General features: G+C 38.2%; 1 protein-coding gene across 2 annotated transcripts in view; it reads left to right on the forward strand.

Annotated features, from left to right (window-relative positions):
• Positions 1–20,129, forward strand: part of COL8A1 (collagen type VIII alpha 1 chain) — a 167,563-nt gene that overhangs the window by 104,657 nt on the left and 42,777 nt on the right. For both annotated transcript variants that reach the window (XM_018058129.1, XM_005674830.2), the window contains one exon: positions 1,399–1,514. The gene's annotated coding sequence lies outside the window, so the exon portion shown is untranslated. The remainder of the gene's footprint in view (positions 1–1,398; positions 1,515–20,129) is intronic.

Here is a 20,129-nt window from a genome sequence, read left to right on the forward strand (position 1 = left end):
CAAAATTCGGAATGCTGCTAGGTCCACTCTTCTGGCACAAGCTCAGGTGTCAGAGCCTGGGCCTTGTGTTTGGGGAACAGAGGCCTTCAGCAGCTAGAACCATTCAAGTCCTTCCTCATTTTGTGTTGAATACAAAATACATGTAAACTCCAGAATTATACTCTTCAATACAATAGCTATTACCCACAAGTGAATATTTAAATCTGAATTAATTAAAATTAAATAAAACTAAAAATTCACTTCCCCAATTGCATTAGCCACATTTCAAGTGCGTAACAGCCATCTGTGGCTAGTGGCTATCATATTGAACACTGCAAAATGTGAACATTTCCTTTATCACAGAAAGTTTTATTGAATAGCACTGCCCTGGAATATATCACTTATGTCATAATGCAGAAATTCTAAATTAGAAACCCAATTCTGCATTTATTTCCTAATCAACTAATCCTGGCTTTCAAATCTTTTTAAGTGTCTAAAGTTTCCGTTTAAATCTTTTTTTGAACGACAAATATAAAGAATATTTCCTAAACAAGTCTCTGTGAAATGTACCAAAAGAAAATAGAGACTAATATGTGAAACACAGAGCTAAATTTCTGAAATTCTGACTAAATGGGGAGAAGCTTCCGTATGCCTTGTAAAAAGTCTAAATTACAGATGGTTTATAAAGTATACTCTAATTAAAAATCTCAAACAAAAACCTGAAAGTGCTGCTGAATTAAAGTCCTACCAGACCTGATTTGATAAATAATAGAGAATAATTTCTAATTCAAATACAATTATATGCAAATTAGATGGAAATATGTTGATGGCACAGATCCCTTTTCTTAAATTAACCTAACATTGCTCCCTGAGATATTACTTCCATAAATTTCCTCCCACTGTAGCAATTGCCCACATCCTTTCTAAATTATCTGCAATCTGTATTAACAGAAATTAAATTAATGGGAACTCCGGGAGTTGGTGATGGACAGGGAGGCCTGGCGTGCTGCGATTCATGGGGTTGCAAAGAGTTGGACACAACTGAGCGACTGAACTGAACTGAACTGAACTGAGCACATAATATTACCATGAAAAGCAATAAACATATACCAGAAATGTTTATTTGAATAAACATTATATATATGGTAGTAAGTGTTTAAAAATAAATAAGCACCTATTTGCATACACAGAAATACACAAAATTATTCTCTCTCTGAATCAGCATACAAACATCTCTAATATCAACTAAACGTGCACTTAAATTCTGGTCCATAACAGCATCTTTTATTGAAATGTGTATTTATATGTTGCTATAATGTAATTTATCCTGTGATCCCAGAAAAATGCACTTCGATAATAACCCATATTCTTGTCGTCTTTCCAACTAAGTAAAAGTATTCTCTTTTTTTCCTACCTCAGAAGCTGTTCTGGAAGTGGAGCAGCATCTGAAGAGATAGAAGCCAGCCCACACGTGCCACAGGGAGGCACAAGCAAGGACGGTGGTCCTCGATTCCATAGGCGGGCCAAGTCTAAATGTAAGTGTGAGAAGCCATGGAGGGCACGATGGCCTGGTGGCTGGTGGCCCACAGGGGCTGTGGGGGCATCTGCAGAAGTCACTGTCTGTTCAGGGAGCACAGGGGCTGTTGGGGTGTCCAGCCTGCCTATTGTCCTATTTCCCACCCTCATCTCCACCGCAAAAGCCTTGAAACCATCGCTACTAATGCCAGGTTTTAAAATCCCCAAGAGTAAAATACATGTGCAGAGTGTGATTCGAGCTGATTTTTAAGCCCAGGCATGCTGAATAGAGTCTTAAAATAATCATTTCCATAGGACCTGACTAGGTATCCAAGTGTTCACCAGATGCTAGCAGCTAGATTTTGCAGAAGAAAATTGCTAACTTAAGCTTCTTTTCATGATTCAGCAGAGGGTTTTAAGTAATAAAAGATCTGGAGATTTGTAAAATAAATAATTCTAGCGCAAATGGGAAAATTAAAATAATCTTATCATCTCCCAGTCATGTCTGTATGCGCTTTTCTACCATTATCAAATTTCTCTTAATTGTGCCAATTTTTCTTTTCTGGCTGATACTTTATAGTTTAAAGTTATGAGTTGTAATGAAGAAATGATTCCTTTCAGATGACTGAAGTGACATGTACTAAATTTTCCTAAAGACAATCTAGGATGTATGAAACAGAGCACGGTGTAACAAATATGGTTTTATTCATATGCAATATTGAACATATCAACAGTGAAAAATAATAACAGCATGATAGAATCTCTTTTATTCCGTAATAGATCTCTCAGTAGAAGCCATTAAAATATAAAGTAAATCATCAACTTTTGAACTTTGACAGAAAAAAAATTCTATCCATTTCTGACAAGTAGACATTATCTCATAGTATCCACAGCCATTTCATGCTTATTACCCTTGCCTGGTCTTAAGTGTGACTTTTGGACACACAACTCAATGTTTCCTAATATTTAATAGTACAATGGCTTTTTATAGTCTATCAATTTTATTTAGTAATTTAAAGAATGAAGAGTTAAGATTCCTCAGATTTTTGTGTTGTTGCTGGAGGTGCACTTGAACAAAAAGAAGAACACAGCGTCTAGCCCTATGCTTAATGCCACATGACCACATCCTGTCTAGAATGAATCTATTCAGAGTTCCTGGAGAAATGCAAGTACATTATTCCTTTATCCTCATGTATCACATTTTTTAACCACTAATTATTTTGGCTGCATTCCATCAAAGCCAGATGTTAATTGAATGAAATATTTATAATGTAAAACCATTGAATAAAAAATATATGACAGGTTGTAGAACCAATCACATATTTTGGAGAACCTGAAGAAGGAGGCATGATGTGGGTTATATTCATAACGTCAGGGTAAGGTTCTGAACTCAACCCAGAGAAACCTGATAATTGTTGCAACCAACTAAAGGTTGGCTACTTCTGGATTTGTTGTAACAAAATCTTGCTGCCAAAAGCATTGATGGGTTCACACAGTGAAAAATCACAATAATAATGTTTAAGTAAATCATAAAAATACAGAAGGTGGTTATCATAGGGAAGAGGAAAGGAAAGTTATAAAGTTGTGATGGAAATATCAAGAATACATTTTTTTGAACTTTTAAAAAATTTAACTTTGTTTCTAAACTAGGGTGCAAAAAGCAAGAAAATGTAAAGTTTGCTCAATAAATGGTTTCACTCAGTGATCAACAGCAATCATTCAACAAGTGAAAATAAAAATTATATTTATTCAATGTAGTTATCAGTTCAGGCAGAACTAAAGTTTATGATAGTTTTCTATTAAAAAAAAACGATGAAAGTCATTTTTAAGAAGGAATTTTGACTGAAAAGGAAATAAAGAGCTTCTTGAGTGCATTCTTAGCAAAAATGAACTTGGCTTATGCTTAATTTCACGTAGTATAAAGCTACATATTTTATGTGATTTTTAAGTTCTAGGAAGAAATTCATTGAAACAAATGTAGAAAATGACTCTAAAATTTTAAATATGAAAACTATAATAGACTTACAATTAGGGAAATAGATCATAATAACTAATCAGGGATGTGTCCTCCAAAAGTAAAGAACATAACTTATAAAATTATTTTTTGGAAAATCCGGAATTTTCTTTCTGATCATCTTTATATCTTCTGAAAATATAGATTCCTGAATCATATATCATAGAAAGTTTGTTAGGCTCCATATTTTTCCTCAAGTTTGAAGAACATATTTCTGAGGGACGATTATCATAGAAACAAAGTCCATTTGTTCCTTAAAAATACTTGATGTGTCTTATGCACAGTCAGCACCAAATAATATGGTGAATTGAACTAAATTATTTCCACTTTCTGTTCAGAGATTAATGTGTCTCTTGGATTCACACTAGAGAAGTGGTGTCTCACACATGGGGAATTAATGAGTTACATCTGTAACCAAAAATATCCGTGGAAAACCTGATAAATTGATCCATATCTGTTTTATTAATCAAGCCCAGTGCAGAAGGGCTTTCTTGTGGTTATACTATGTTTTAGAGATAAATAGAGTGGGGAAACCACAGGTCAATTTAGAAGTTGTTTGAAACACTGAAGAACGTATGGTTCTATTGCATGACAGCAATAAAGTCAGTCCTTGATGGCTGAAGTGCTAATATGTAAGTATATAAATATCCTGAATGTATAATTTTACTGAAGAACATATAACAGTGTCCAAGAAGACCCTAACCATCTAATATGTAATTTATTTCTTGCTGCCACTCTCTTCCTTCCTAATTTTTTTTTAAATAAAAATTTTTTTTTTCTTTAACCTAGCATGTTTTGAACAGCCTTTAGTTGAAGCAGATGGCTAGAAGTCAGAAGTCCCAGATTCTATCCTTGATTCTCCTACCAACTGGGAATGTGGCCTTGGGCAAGTCATGAGAGTAATTCTACAGTAAAAGAGAGCTATAATGCCTTACATATGTCTGGTGCTTTATGATCTTACACAGCATTTTCAAATACAATATATTATTTAAATCTTCCTCACAGCATCCTAAGAGGAGTCTGGCAGTTATTAACACTCCCTGTTATAGAGAGTAGGAATTTGAGACCCAGAGACACTAAATCACTTGCCATCTCAATATCAAATGTCAGAGCCAGAAACAGACATATGTGATGATTCCAAGCTGGCCTTTGTCTCCGTTTCTATATGCCACACTACCATGCTGCAGCGCCTCCAAAGCTGGACTGTCCAGTAAGGTAGCCATGAGCCACAGGCGGTGATATAATACTTGAAATGTGGCTAGTCCCAACTGAGACATACACTGGCTATAAAATACAGTATTTTCTAAGACCTAGAACAAAAAAATCAGAGTGTAAACTATCTCATTAATATTTTTACATTGATTCCACATCAAAATAAAAATTTTTTATATCTTCAGCTGAATAAACTGTAAGATTAAAATTAATCTCTGTGCCCTCAGCTTCTTTAATGTGGCTGTTAGAAAATGTCAGGTCACGTACATGGCTCACCATGCTTCTGCTGGTCAGAGCTGGACTGAGGATTTCCTGGTTCAGAGCCCACAGGGTGGATTTCACGGTCCTGGACTTCTTTATACACCTGCCATGATGTGGCCGAAACCGATTTCCAAAAATTCTGTCAAACACAGATCGGTGTAGATTTGGAGTAATGATTTAGTGTTTCTCACCCATTTTTCACAGGCAGGGAAAAAGTCAGACTTTATTAGCCGATGCCTCAAATTGCTCATTCATTAAAAGGCCTCATTTTATACTTGCCGAATGTTTGGAAAGCTTAGAGTAAACATACCTTGGAAAGAAGTATAAACTATATTTATGACTCTGAAGCACAGCTTATTTTTAAATGGGTTCCCATTAACATTATGAGTGAATGAGACACTGGGCAATTAGGTGATACAAGTAATGTAAAACAATAACTATATATAAATTTATTATAAAATGTAATATATTTTATTCCTCCTACCAACTCTTTACGATATTTTATATATAATCCCTGAAGAAGTAGCTAATTTCTCTTTTGAAAAATCTAAGTGAAAGTCCTCAGGAAAAATGGTAAATTAAAATTTCTTATTTAGCAGAAAAAAATATATAGTAAACAAAAAACCAAAATAGCTCAAATTACTGAAAACTAACATCTATTTGGCATTTATTATGTAGTCTTGGGCACTATATTAAGAGTTAAACCAAGATTATCTCATTTAGAGATTTGAAAATTAGCAACAACAACCAGAAACATAGTTCTTAAGTATTACTGCCTCTTACTTCCATGCTGTTTGAAGTCACAATGTGAGCTATGGAGACAATATTAGAATATAATGTAATGTTGAGTAACAAGATCAAAAATCAGCATTCAAAGAGGGCACAAGGTATAGAACATGTTTTTGAAAAATAGTTGTTATTGTTTAGTCACTAAGTTGTGTCCAACTCTTGGAGACCCCATGGACTGTAGCCCCCGAGGCTCCTCTGTCCGTGGGATTTCCCAGGCAAGAATACAGGAGTGGGGTGCCATGCCCTTCTCCAGGGGATCTTCCAGACCCAGGGATCGAACCACGTTTCCTACTTTGCACCAGGGAAGCCTTTTGAAACATACATACTTATAAATAAGATTATATGAAGGAGAAATTACTCTTCACTTTCTAAAGGTTTCTTTATGGTACAATAGAAATCTTTACAACAAGGCTCTCCAAGGTGTTAAAATGTAACTATTATTTACAAAGCAAAGGTCCCATTTAAACAAAATATAACTATATGAGTTTCAGAGACTTGTTTTCCTCTATGCATTATAACCACTTGGAGGATTCAACCTTAAATAGTTTCTGGAAAAATAAGAAATGAATATAAATAAACTAAAAGGGGGTCTATATCAAAATGGCACTAAAAATCACAAAACAGTGAAAACTAAAGAGCTTTATAACTTTTTATACAATAAAAATAAGATGCTACCTTTGAAGGTTGACAATAAAAATTGTATATGTAAGCTAATAACATAATATTTTTTAAGATTCCAAATTGTTACCAATTTCTTAATGTTCATGCTTACCTGAGGTGAAATAAAAAGAAAAACAGTAACACTAGCCAACTCTGGGTAGTAGAATTTTAGATATTTCTGTCCTTATTTATACTTTTTTATAATAATTCTTGAGTAAACATGTACCGCTTTTATAATAACTGAATAGAAAAGTTGTAATCAACTCCAAAAATGACTACAAATAAGAAAAATAAAATTATCTTGGTGAGAGGCTGGTGTAAAATGCAAATTTTGTTCTCAACCATAAAACTGTAAAATAATTATATATTTTATAGGTTTGTCTTTTGAGGCATTGTTGCCTTTCCTTTGATTCAAAATAAAACATCCTGTGAGCTATTATTCAGTTTCTCTAGATACTGAAGGTAAAAGCTAGGTTGGATTTTCTAGATTTTCTTAAGAAAGCAGTTTCCCCTCAGCCATGTACATGAGTATAAAGATCAAGGTTGTAATATGGTACACTTAAAGCTCAGAGTTGTTATTACAGCAACCAGAAAACCAGAGCATCATATAAAGTGCACCTCTTCTGTAAAACAAACTGGCTATCAGTCATTTCTAACGGTGTCCACAACCTGGCCTTAGTCTTAGAACTTGAGATGTGTAAAACGTCATGTGAGAATATGTTATATAACCATATCTCTGAGCAGGATAGTGATCATAGTGATCCTAAAAACAGTGAAATACAGAGCTGTTTTAGGCTTCCATTTCAGGTATTCATAGAGAAACAGTTGGTCAGCTAACTTCTTTTATAACAACAACACTAAAATTTAACCACAAAGAAAACTCAGAAATGAGTTCCTTGTGCCATTTAATCATTAAATCGTAAATCCACAGACCATTAGAGCTGAAAGGGGCCTTCTAGATTATCTCATCCACTACCAACATTCTACAGATGAGAAAACTAAGGAGCATAAAAATTATTTTTTCAGGAAAAAATGAAATCACTGAAAAATATCCCAAAGTGTCTAGGAATTTCTGGAAGCTTACCTAAGAAAGGGGAGAAGGAAATGGCAACCCACTCCAGTGTTCTTGCCTGGAGAATCCCAAGGACAGAGGAGCCTGGTGGGCTGCCATCTATTGGGTCGCACAGAGTCGGACACGACTGAAGCGACTTAGCAGCAGCAGCAGCACCTAAGAAATGCTAGGTATTCCAAATGCTACTGGAACTCGATTAGTTGTGGATACTCCTGTGCAAGAAAGAAAATATACTAATGTTGCCTAATATTCATATTATATGTTTAAAGCACATTTCCAGTGAATCCCTATAAAGTAAAAACCAAAAGCATAACAAAGCCAGTGCTTTCAGACCAGATCACTCACTCCTTACTCATATTCCTTTCTTCAGTGAGTTAAATAATTGAAAGCAACTTTCTTTGCCATTTTTCAGATGCAAATCATTTGCTATCATGAGAACTTGGCTACTCCCACAGTTACTGGTAGACCAAAAAATAATGGAACATTCATTCCTAGAGTTTAAAAACAATGTCAAAATCCTCCTGATTTTATGCATTTATGAAAGCATGCTTATATAAAATTGTTATGTATTAAAAACATGTTCCACATCCCCCTCCTAAAAAAATACATACTACACATTACGGAGATTGTCCTGTAACAAGTAAATATTAAGGCTCTTTTTCCTAAATTTGTTTAAGAAGCTGAGATAATAACACTTGATTCTAAGGAAAATAGAACAGTGCATGCAATCCTACTGTCATCCATAAAATGGGAATAAGAGTAGATTCTCACAGAGCTGTTTAAGGATTAAATCAATAATCGATGTAAAATGCTTAGTACAGTGAGTGGAACATAGTTAACATTCGCTAAGTGTCAGATAGTAGTCACAGCAGCGATGTTACTGAAAACACACTAGCTCCTCCACACATACCTTTCCCCTCAAGCAAACCAAACTCCTGAGATCCCCTCCCGTGTTCATGGCCCCATGTCCTCACGCGTGCGGACCCCTCTTTCCCCATGTCCTTTCCCTACTTCCCTGGGCGGAAGTTTCAGCTCTGCCACTTCCTCCTCTTACTTGTCTTCCCTCATCCCTGTGCCTGACCTCGTTGCTTTCACTCGTTTCCAAAGGTGCCCTGTAATATGCCTCTTCTAGCGACTGAATCGCGACTTTTTTACTTGATTTCTCGCCTCTAACACACACACGTACGCACTAAACTGGAAATGCATTGCACACACATTTTTGTATCCCTATAGAAACATCTATTTAAACGAATGGACTAATGCCTCTGTAAATATACAAGTGTTTTTTTTTTCTTCTTCCTAAGTAGTTATGAGGCTAGAATGTGTACCTTGTGACCTCAGTTTTGAAGGGGAAAGAGGGTGAAGCGTGTCTTGGGAAAAGTTGAGGGACACAACTCCACAGCCCTGGCCCTGCCACAAGACTAACCTTGTGGTCTTCAGTGAGTCATTTAACTCTCTGGGCTCACTCTCCTTAGTAGAATGAATGAATTGGGCAAAATGGTCTCTAAGAACCCACTCAGTGCCAGCTTTTAAGTGATGTTAAACATTGGTTCACCTCAGTGGTTCGCAAACTTTAGCAGAGATCAGAATCATCAGGTGGGCTTGTGAAAATACTGATTCCTGGTCAGCGCGTCTCAGAGGGAGCCCCAGAATCTGCATATCTAGCAAGTTCCCAGGTGATGCTGAGGCTGCTATGGGGCAGGGGATGGGCGGGGGGGGGGGGGCATGTCCCACACTTCGAGAACCAGGGATTAATCAACTTAACACAGGATATCTGACACTGTCCTGTTGCCACCTGGCAGAGAACAAGTTCACTGTAGGGTGAAAGCAAGGAAACCCAGGCTTCTGGGAAGCTGCCATCAGGAAGGTTGGGTGCCTGTGGGTGCGTTCCAAGAGTGGCCACGGAAGGCAGACTTTGCTGACCGTAACAATTCTGTTAAAGGCCCAACTTGTGGGGAAGGGGCCGCCGGATATCACAGTGCTGCGCTGCGCAGAAAACAAATTCCAGGGTTTGATCCTTCTGTTAAAACCGACTGCTTCTCAAGTCATAGTGGATCATAGTCGCCATCTAGTGATAGCTTTGAGTTACTGCATCTAGAGACTACAGAATGAAGGGAAACTTTTTACAAAAGTGTTTAAGATGAGAACTTCTGAGAACAAACTCTAATGTACACTGGTCTTGTCTTCATTTGTACCTAGGCACTGTAGACATAAAGAGGTACATATCACTTTGTGCTAGGCACTGTTTTAACACTGTATCTGTGTTCAGTTATTCACAGCAACCCAATAACAATTATTATGACCACTTTATAGACAGGATCTATAGCTACAGATATGCAAAGAAATTACGCTTGCCTGAGGCTGCCCAGCCAGTAGAGTTGTAGAGCTGGGATTGAACCTAAACAGTTGCTGGAGAGACACTGTTCTAGCCAGTCTCTCTTATATCAGCCATTTAAATACACAGATAATGGAAACAATTGATACCCGTACAGCAGCCCCACCCTTATCATGGTTTTGTTTTCTGCAGTTTGTTACAGTCAACCACCATCTGAAAACATCAAATGGCAAATTCAGAAATAAACAATTCACATTTTAAATCGCATGCCATTCTGAGTAGCATGATGAAATCTTGTGCCCTCTTGCCCCAACCCACCCAAGATAGTATTAATATTATCCCTTTGCCCCATTAGTTAGTCAGTTTGGAGCCGGTTCAGTTATCAGATCAACCATGGTGGTATCTCAGTGCTGTGTTCAAGTCACAATTATTTTACCTAATAATGACCTCCAAGCCCCAGAGCAGTTATACTGGTAATTAGGATATGCCGAAGCCTTGCATGCCACAGTCCATGGGGTCACAAAGAGTCAGACACAACTGAGCAACTAAGCACAGCACAAGAGGAGCTATAAAGTGTTTCTTCTAAATGATAAAGGGAAAGTTCTTGACTTCACAAGGAAAAAAGAAAAACATGCTGAGGCTGCTAAGATCTACAGTAAAAACAAAGTTTCTATCTGTGAAATTGTGAAGAAAAAAAAGAAATCCATGCAGGTTTTGCAGTCACATTATAAACTGTAAAAATTATGCCCCCAGTGTGTGATAAGTACTTAATTAAAATGGAAAAGACATTAACTTTGTACAATAAGATATTTTGAGAGAGAGACCACATTTACATAACTTTCATTATACTGTATTGTTATAATTGTTCTATTTTGTTATTAGTTACTATTGTTAATCTCTTACTGTGATTAATTTATAAATTAAATTTTATCATAGGTATGTAGGTATAGGGAAAAACATAGTACATAGGGCTTGTTACTATCCAAGGTTTCAGGCATCCAGTGGGGTCTTATCCACAGATAAGGGGGTATTGCTATGAACAGTTACCAGCTCCCAGATATGGGTTTAAAATTTTTATAATATATATATTGAAGCATTTAATTTTTTCAATTCTTCAAAATGAAATCATCTTATGTGGAATAACTAAAGAAATGTTTCTACCTACAAAAGATACCACAATGCAAAAAAAAAGAAAGAGAGAGAGAACCAACTTGGAATCAACTTTGAACTTGCTCTGCAACTTTGGTCAGGATGCTTAACCTCTCTGGGCCCTGCTTCCTTCATGTATGAAGTAGAAAAAGTGAAAATGTAATTTACACGGCTGGAAGTTCTTTAAAGCTAGATTACATTTTTGAGACACTACTCAACTTATCTTGTGAACGTGGTCATGAGAGCAAATAGAGAGACAATGGTTTTTCTCAAACTGTCCTGCACACAGGACAGGCAGCGGGGCAGCAAGTTTGATCTCCTGGTCTATTATGCAGAAGCGCTAGAGGTAATAAGGACATTCACAGTGAATGCACAGAAGTAAAGAGCTCAGTGATGGAGGTCTGTGTTTCATTTTTCTTCCTGGGCGCTGCCCTCAGCCTGTACACCTGAACTCTACACCCCTGTGTGTCCCTGCCTTCCAAGAGTCCTCACTAAAGCACTTTTGCAGAAAAGTTGAATCTTTGCTGGTGGATTGAGGTCTAACTCCTCTCACTCCAGACTTCTTTTATCAGAGATTTCCTGGATTTAAAAAGCTGGTCGCTGCTAATCCTTTTAACTCCTTATCTAAGACTTCTCAGTTACCAAACCATGTCTAACCTCAATAACTACAAGATCGTTATCAAACCAAAATATTGACACTAGTGGTACAGAGATACACATGTTGGCAATTGCTTGGTGCTGAATTCTGACTGGATAGAGAAATGAGTATTTCCAACACCGGATACAGGATCTTTTGGAGGAACACATGAATGTAATTATGTATTACAATGTACCTACTTTTCCTTCAAAGAGCTCAGGTTTCTATAAGGTTACTTTTAAAATAAAGATACTCAAAATAAGGTAAGGTAAGGTACCTAAGTAATGGTGACTCAGGATAAGTCTTCTTTATGGAGAGATCCTAAAACTTGCTGATATCGAAAATGTTTCCTCAGTATCTAAATCAGTCAAACGCACAGGAACAGGAAGAGAATGGTAATTGCCAGGGACTGAGGGGAGCAAAACTGGAGAGCTGCTGTTCAGTGGGTATAAAGTTCAGTTGTGTGAGATGAGTTAAGTTCTAGAGATCCGCTGGAGAACACTGTATTGGTGGTTAATGACGCTACATGTGCGTGCCTAGCCACTCAGTCGTGTCCGACTCTTTTCAACACCATGGACTGTGCCTGTCAGGCTCCTCTGTCCATGGAATTTTCCAGGCAAGAACACTGGAGTGGGTTGTCATTTCCTACTCCATAATGATGCTGTACTGTATCTTTAAGAACTTAAGAGGTTAGATCTTATGTTATCCATTCTTACCATGAAAGAAAGAAAGAAAGGGGGTAGGAAAGAAGAAAGGAAGGAAAGATTGTTGCTGTCCATGTAAGGCAGGCTTTAAAAACGAATAACTTTGAGATACTGGTGTTTTAGGGAAATAGGACTAGTTTTCAACATTACTCTTTGTGATCCATGCAATGTCGTATAACCACAGCTTTCTTCAAAACTTATATTTAAAACACCATGCAGTTATCAAAATAAGAATTAAATTTTAAAAGAACTACAGAGGCTGTCATAATTTCTGATGCAAAATAAATAAATAAACAACAGGAACATCTCATAAACTTTGAGCTTGTGGTAATTTCATTTTCCAAAATAAGGAAGCCTAGGGTAAAATTAGTTTCCCGAAACTTATAAACCTCTGCTGGTGTTAGTGAATTCAATTTCAGAATTAATTTTTTTTAAGTGAAAGGAGTTTTTAATTCCAGAGGTTCTGGGAAACGTCAGCACCTTGTCAAGGTTGAGCCATGTTTAGCAACAGTGACATTCCACTGCCCCGTGGACTCCACCCTGAGACAGAATCCTAAACCAGGCAATCAGCCTGATCCAGTGCGATGTTTCTAGATGTTCTTTTACAAAATAGTTTCAAAGACCCATGACTAGAGAATTACAAAATCATGCCTTCCGTTTAGAACATGTTTATAAATATGCATAATGGAAGCTTAGCTCTCCACTCTTTCAAGAAGTACAAGGTAAAAGTCCATGGTTCAGTTCAAAGGAATGTTAAATATCAGCCTGAGATTTATACTCTTGGGAAAGAATGTTACAGTGGAAAAAGGGAAGAAATGTGCTTGGTTTGTGAGCCAGTGGCTCTTTTGTGAGAACCAGAGTCTTGAACTTTGAGGCAGCCGTGTCGTACTGAGCATGGCCACAAACGTCTGGGGACAGTGCCATGACATCACCCATATATGATTGCTGCTGCTGCTGCTGCTAAGTCACTTCAGTCATATCCAACTCTGTGTGACCCATAGACGGCAGCCCACCAGGCTCCCCTGTCCCTGGGATTCTCCAGGCAAGAACACTGGAGTGGGTTGCCATTTCCTTCTCTAATGCATGAAAGTGAAAAGTGAAAGTGAAGTCACTCAGTTGTGTCCGACTCGTAGAGACCCCATGGAGTGCAGCCTAGCAGAGCAAGGAAATGCTTTGAGGGTGTAGCCAAAATCACTGTAAATCTGGTTAAAGCCAGAACTAAGTAAACAGTATTTTTCAAATAGATACTGGAATTATTTGATGTACATGCAAAGTAAACAGAAGGAACCCCAAATTCCAAGGAAATACGGTTTCTTTGTCAGGTCCCCTCTTTCAGAGAATGCCTCCTTTATCGCACTTCAGCTTGTCTGATGGATACTATTATAATTAGTTATAACTTTTTTATAGATAAAGACATGAAATTCTAACAGCATATAAAGCAAGGACCTTACTATCTTCTCTATTGTTGTGTCCCCAGAAATTAGAATGGTACTTGGCATACAGCTAGTACTCAGCAAATTTTTATTGAATGAATGAACAAAAACTGGAATAAACTGCTAAGTCAAAGGAAAATACAGAAAGTAAAAAAGGAATCTTCTCTTCCCAATTGTTTTTATGTAAAAAGCCATATTGTCAGCAGAAATCTAATAAAAATTACAAGAGAAAATTTTCTTTCTGGGAAGCAGCTCTTATCTAATGTACTTTTTTTCTCAGCTGCCAGCCTTGGGTTCTCATTGCCCCATATATTTACAGCATACATTGGCATTGACTGAGCATAACAGATCTTTATCTTGAGTTTCGCTGGTTTTTATGTAGTCTACATACTTCACTCCATCTTTATCATCTTTGACAAGTGAACATTACCAAACTGAAGAGTTAAATAAAAAATTGAATAACTGACAGGCTGGCAACCACAAATGTTCATTTCTTTTGACCACCCACTCAATTCGAAAATTCTAATTTGTCTTAAATTTACATCAGTTCACGCTTCTTTAATTTTTTTTTTTTTTTACATCAGTCCATTCACCCTAACCAGTTCTGACCTCAAGCTCAAGGGGAGCCTTTTTTCAATTGCTGTCATTCTATCTGGCCACAGGTATTGCATAGCAGTGGATTGAAGCTAGTAGAGAGAGAAAAATATGAAACAAAAAAGGAAGCATCCTTTTAGGAAAGTTAATGACAAAACAGAAGCCTCACACATCTAAAGTATGGACCTACCTGGAATCTGGTCTGGATTTTAGAGGCCGTTATCACTCAGCCTTGGCTGGATCCACATGAATCTATTCTTTTATCCAATGTTGTATCCAATGTTCTTTGAGATCCTTGACTCAAAGACCTTTTAGAAATGTGTACAAGTCATTCTAAAGTGAGAAAGTGAATAAGATACATTCTAGTAGAAAGTCAAGGGGAGAGAACATAAATCTTTCCCATCCCCCTTTTGGTGACATTACATTGTAAAAATAGATTTGGGGAGGAGCCTAGGGGAGGAATTTCAGCTAAGCTAATCTAATTACAAGTAGAATTTCTTTCAGGCTACAGGAGGCTTTGGCAAACATTGGTTGGTACATTCGTCCCAAAAGGTAAAAGCCTTTTTCTCCCCTCTTTGGCAGGTTTTAAATGATACTTAAGAGTGTCAGGCAAACCTTCCAAACCATGACCAAAAGCAGGTTAATCCAAAACACACAGCATCCTCAGCCAGCTCAAGATCAACAAAAGAAATCTAGGCCTAGGGATTAGAGGATGTTAATTGCGAAACATAATCCCATGATATTTATGGCTCAGAGACTGAACACAGCTACTCTTGAGCACAATGAAGTACTCCTTCCACTGGGGCCATTGCTTATATTTGATGCTCTCAGTTCAGTTCAGTCGCTCAGTCGTATCTGACTCTTTGCAACCCCATGAACCGCAGCACGCAAGGCCTCCCTATCCATCACCAACTGCCAGAGTCTACCCAAACCCACGTCCATTGAGTCGGTGATGCCATCCACCATCTCATCCTCCGTCATCCCCTTCTCCTCCTGCCCTCAATCTTTCCCAGCATCAGGGTCTTTACCAATGAGTCAGCTCTTCACATCAGGTAGCCAAAGTATTGGAGTTTCAGCTTCAACATCAGTCCTTCCAATGAACACCCAGGACTGATATCCTTTAGAATGGACTGGTTGGATCTCCTTGCAGTCCAAGGGACTCTCAAGAGTCTTCTCCAACACCACACTTCAAAAGCATCAATTCTTCGGCACTCAGCTTTCTTCACAGTCCAACTCTCACATCCATACATGACTACTGGAAAAACCATAGCTTTGACTAGACAGATCTTTGTTGACAAAGTAATGTCTCTGCTTTTTAATACGCTGTCTAGGTTGGTCATAACTTTCCTTCCAAGGAGTAAGCATCTTTTAATTTCATGGCTGCAGTCACCATCTGCAGTGATTTTGGAGCCCCAAAATATAAAGTCAGCCACTGTTTCCACTGTTTCCCCATCTATTTGCCATGAAATGATGGGACCAGATGCCATGATCTTTGTTTTCTGAATGTTGAGCTTTAAGCCAACTTTTTCACTCTCCTCTTTCACTTTCATCAAGAGGCTCTTTAGTTCTTCTTCACTTTCTGCCATAAGGGTGGTGTCATCTGCATATCTGAGGCTATTGATATTTCTCCTGGCAATCTTGACTCCAGCTTGTGCTTCCTCCAGCCCAGTGTTTCTCATGATGTACTCTGCATATAAGTTAAATAAGCAGGGTGACAATATACAGCCTTGACACACTCCTTTTCCTTTTTGGAACCAGTCTGTTATTCCATGCCCAGTTCTAACTGTTGCTTCCTGACCTGCATACAGGTTTTTCAAGAGACAGGTCAGGTGGTCTGGTAGTCCCATCTCTTTCAAAATTTTCCACAGTTTACTGTGATCCACACAGTCAAAGGCTTTGGCATAGTCAGTAAAGCAGAAATAGATGTGTTTTTGTTTTTTTTTTTCCTGAAACTCTCTTGCTTTTTTAATGATCCAGCAAATGTTGGCAATTTGATCTCTGGTTCCTCTGCCTTTTCTAAAACCACCTTGAACATCTGGAAGTTCACGATTCATGTATTGCTGAAGCCTGGCTTGGAGAATTTTGAGCATTACTTTACTAGCATGTGTGTACCATATTGAAAAGAACCAATTAGTTTCAATCTGTGCAATAGGACTGTGGTTCTCAGACTTTTGTGGTCTTACCCATCAACTGGAGTAAGCTTGTGGAAAATTCAGTGCTTTGGTCCTCTCCCTGGGCCTGTCTAGTTAGACTCCTCCATGGGGGAGGAGTCAGGAGTAAGGGAGACCAATGAGAAACACACAGTGCTTCTGCCAGCATTCATTAAGAATCACTGCATTGGAGCGTGGAGATAGTTCAATTAACTCAGAATTCTTTCCAGCTCTAGTTCCCTGCACCTAACATTGGCTGAAACCTGCCAGATACTTGATGATTATTGAATGCATTGAAGACAGTGAGCATTTATGGATACTAGGCACTACTGTAAGCACTCTGCACATATTAAGTCATTTAATACTCACAATAGAGGTCTATCATTAGCCCTGATACTTTCTGGGCATTCTGCTCATACTCTGTCCAAAGTGTCACACGACCGGTTCCTTTGTTGCATTCAATTGCCACCTCCTCAGGAAGACCCTCCCTGACTGCCTTCTAAAGTAGCATCAGTCTTACACCCACCCCATCACAAGATCCTGTTCCTCCTCTTTATAGCATTTGCCTCTGTCTGAAATATCTGTTTTGTTTTTTTGTTTTTTTTTTTTTTTCTTTTCCTTTTTTGGGGACTTCCTTCACTAAAATATTGGGTTGGCAAAAAAGTTTGTTCAGGTTTTTCTGTACCATCTTACAAAAAAATCCAAATGAACTTTTTAGCCAAAACAATGTATGCTCCACAAGTACAGAAATCTTGCAGGTTTTATTTGTCACTGTATCTTTAATGCGTGACTCACAGTAGATATCAAGGAAACATTTAAACATTTAAATGAATATATGTTAAAATGCACAGTAAATGTAAAGTAAAAGAGTTGTGTTTGCTTTGTAATTTCTTCATTCTCTCAGAGATTTCAAAATTATTATGGTAAGTGTAAAAAGCAAAAAAAAGAAAAGAAAAACCTCTAATCCAAAAATGTCCTGAAGATGGTTTCCTGATCTACCCTGCCCCAAGTCAGAGATTGGACATGAGAAAAGGGGAGAACCAGTAAGGGTTTAAATGAAAAGTCTGGAAGATTTTTTAACCCTAGGGTGTCAATATTTTGTTTGAAATGAATTCTTAGGACATCAGACACACCCATGTTCAAATGTAGGTAAAAAACACATCCCAAGATTAAATATACATAATTTTTAGATTAGCCATTGTTTTTTTATTGGCCACACAATGACTCTGCTTTACTCGTTTAAAAAGTTGTATCTACATGACACTTGAAGAGCTAGTTTAGTCAATGAAACCCAACTCAATTGTTTCAATAGTAAGAGCGGGTAGACCAGGTCACTCAAAATGGTGACTGTGTCAGAATCATTGACCATTTTACCCTGTGCCAACAAAGTTAAACTTAGGAGTTGGCTGTAGACTTTAGAGAAAGAAAGAAACTTATTTAAAATGGATTTCTCGAATAGTGTGGCTCAAAATCATGGCCTTTGAAAAAGGCCACTCGCTAGTGATGTCGGATCACTGCTAGACAAACCCCGGCAAGACTCTGATCACGGATGATCAAGTCAACCTCCCCCTCTTCGTTTACAGTAACAGGTCTTAGGCAAACAAGAGCCAGGGCTGAGGCATTACTGCTGAATGAAGCCTTTTGTTCCGAGTCATTTTTTTACCACTTCCGCCGAAATGCCAAACAGTGAATGTCGTCAGGCATGTCGTTGGATAGAATATACTCAAAATCAAATAGAAACATTAAAAAAAGTTTTCCTTGTTTTATTTTGAGAGTATCTTTTCACTGTGATCATGCCAGGAGTTAGCCAGGCCTAGGCTGGCTTCATTAGTCATCTCAGAGAATGTAGATAGATCATGGGAAAGTCGTCCATCTTAGAAATTGCTGTTCCTCCATCACATTCACTTCAGTCAGTCGAACTTGAAAGTACCGAAGTAGATGAGGGAAGGGCCAGAGGAGGGTGTACAACCAATAGTGAGGTCCATTTTCACTACAGGAAGGCAAAGATCCTTTGCAAATACCTTCGTCTATGAAGAATTTTGCAGCCACCCAACCCACCCCAGCTTCCTAGGTGACTCAGTGGTAAAGAATCCACCTGCCAATGCAGGAGATGCAGGTTCGATCCTTGGGCTGGGAAGATACGCTGGAAAAGGAAATGGCAACCCACTCCGGTATTCGTGCCGGGGAGAACAGAGGAGCCTGGTGAGCTACAGGCCGCTGGGACTCAAAGAGCTGGACATGACTCAGAATGCACACATCCACCTCACCCCCACCCCCATTGAGAAAGAATCAGAATTTTTAAAACAAGAGAGGAACTTGTTTTCATTGAAAAGTTTTTCAAGTACAATCAATCAAGAGCAAAGATAATTTCCATGTTCATTACCCAGTCTTCAAAACAGTCTGGGCTAACTCAAAGCCAGGTTTAGCACGTTCTGTTTTCATTTTGTGAGCAAAACATGATTTGGATTACAAATTTCTCTGAGGTTCATGCATAGAGCTGAAAGACTCTGTCATTTCCTTATCAGAAGCAACAGGAGAAATTCCAAATATGAAGAATTGCCGAGATTTATTGCCTCAATTCCTGGTCTGACACTTGGCTCAGAACAAAGAGTACACAGCCAAAAAGAAGTCCTTTCCTAAGGTATGAAAGGAACTGGCTGCTTGTAAAGTCCAGACTTGGGAGTGACACAAACGGGGGTTTGGGCTTTTACACTGCCAGCTAAACCTACTCTGTTTGAAGTCAGATCAGTTGATTTCTTGAACATTTCAAATAAGCAAAATTCTGCAGGAAATGGGAGCCAGATGCATTTTTTAACTCAGGAGTTCCTTGGAAGACGGGTAGAAAATAACCACACAACATCCTCTAGTTTCATTCTGGCCCTTCTCCTGGACCTGCTGTCCTGAACCATACCTCTGACATGTATGCAGAGAAAATGATGGAATAAACTGCAGGAAGGGTACAGGTAGAAGTGTTTTTAAATCATAATTTGAATTTCTTTAAATCGTAATTTAAAATTTATTTACATAATAGTTATATTTAAATACAAAAGGAAATAGTATGTGTCTGATAAAAATGTAGACCAGTTTTAAAATACTACATTATTTGGAAGAGGCTCCAAAACATTTTAGGAAGCATCTATTGTAAACTAGGCACTGCTTTGGCAATTTTCCCAATTATCCTCTGAGGCAGGTTGTCATTATTCTGGTGATAGCCCCAAGAAACAGAGGCTTCTTGAGACTTGGTGATTTGCCAGAGGCCCTGGTGGCTCAGACAGTAAAGCGTCTGTCTACAATGCGGGAGACCCAGGTTCAATCCCTGGGTTGGGAAGATCCCCTGGAGAAGGAAATGGCAATCCACTCCAGTACTATTGCCTGGAAAATCCCATGGACAGAGGAGCCTGGTAGGCTACAGCCCATGGGGTCGCAAAGAGTTGGACACGACTGAGCGACTTCACTTTCACTTTCATGATGATTATAAATAAAGAAACAGAGACTGACCCATCAAAGGAGTTCCCAGCTGGCCCTTGGGACTGAGATCCAAACAGAAAGCATCTGAGACCTATGCTTCTTCTACACTGACTTTTGCTGGTCCTCACATGTGACCCAGGAATAAATGTTGAAGATG

This window comes from Capra hircus, chromosome 1 (genome assembly GCF_001704415.2).
Source record: "Capra hircus breed San Clemente chromosome 1, ASM170441v1, whole genome shotgun sequence".
NCBI lineage: Eukaryota > Metazoa > Chordata > Mammalia > Artiodactyla > Bovidae > Capra > Capra hircus.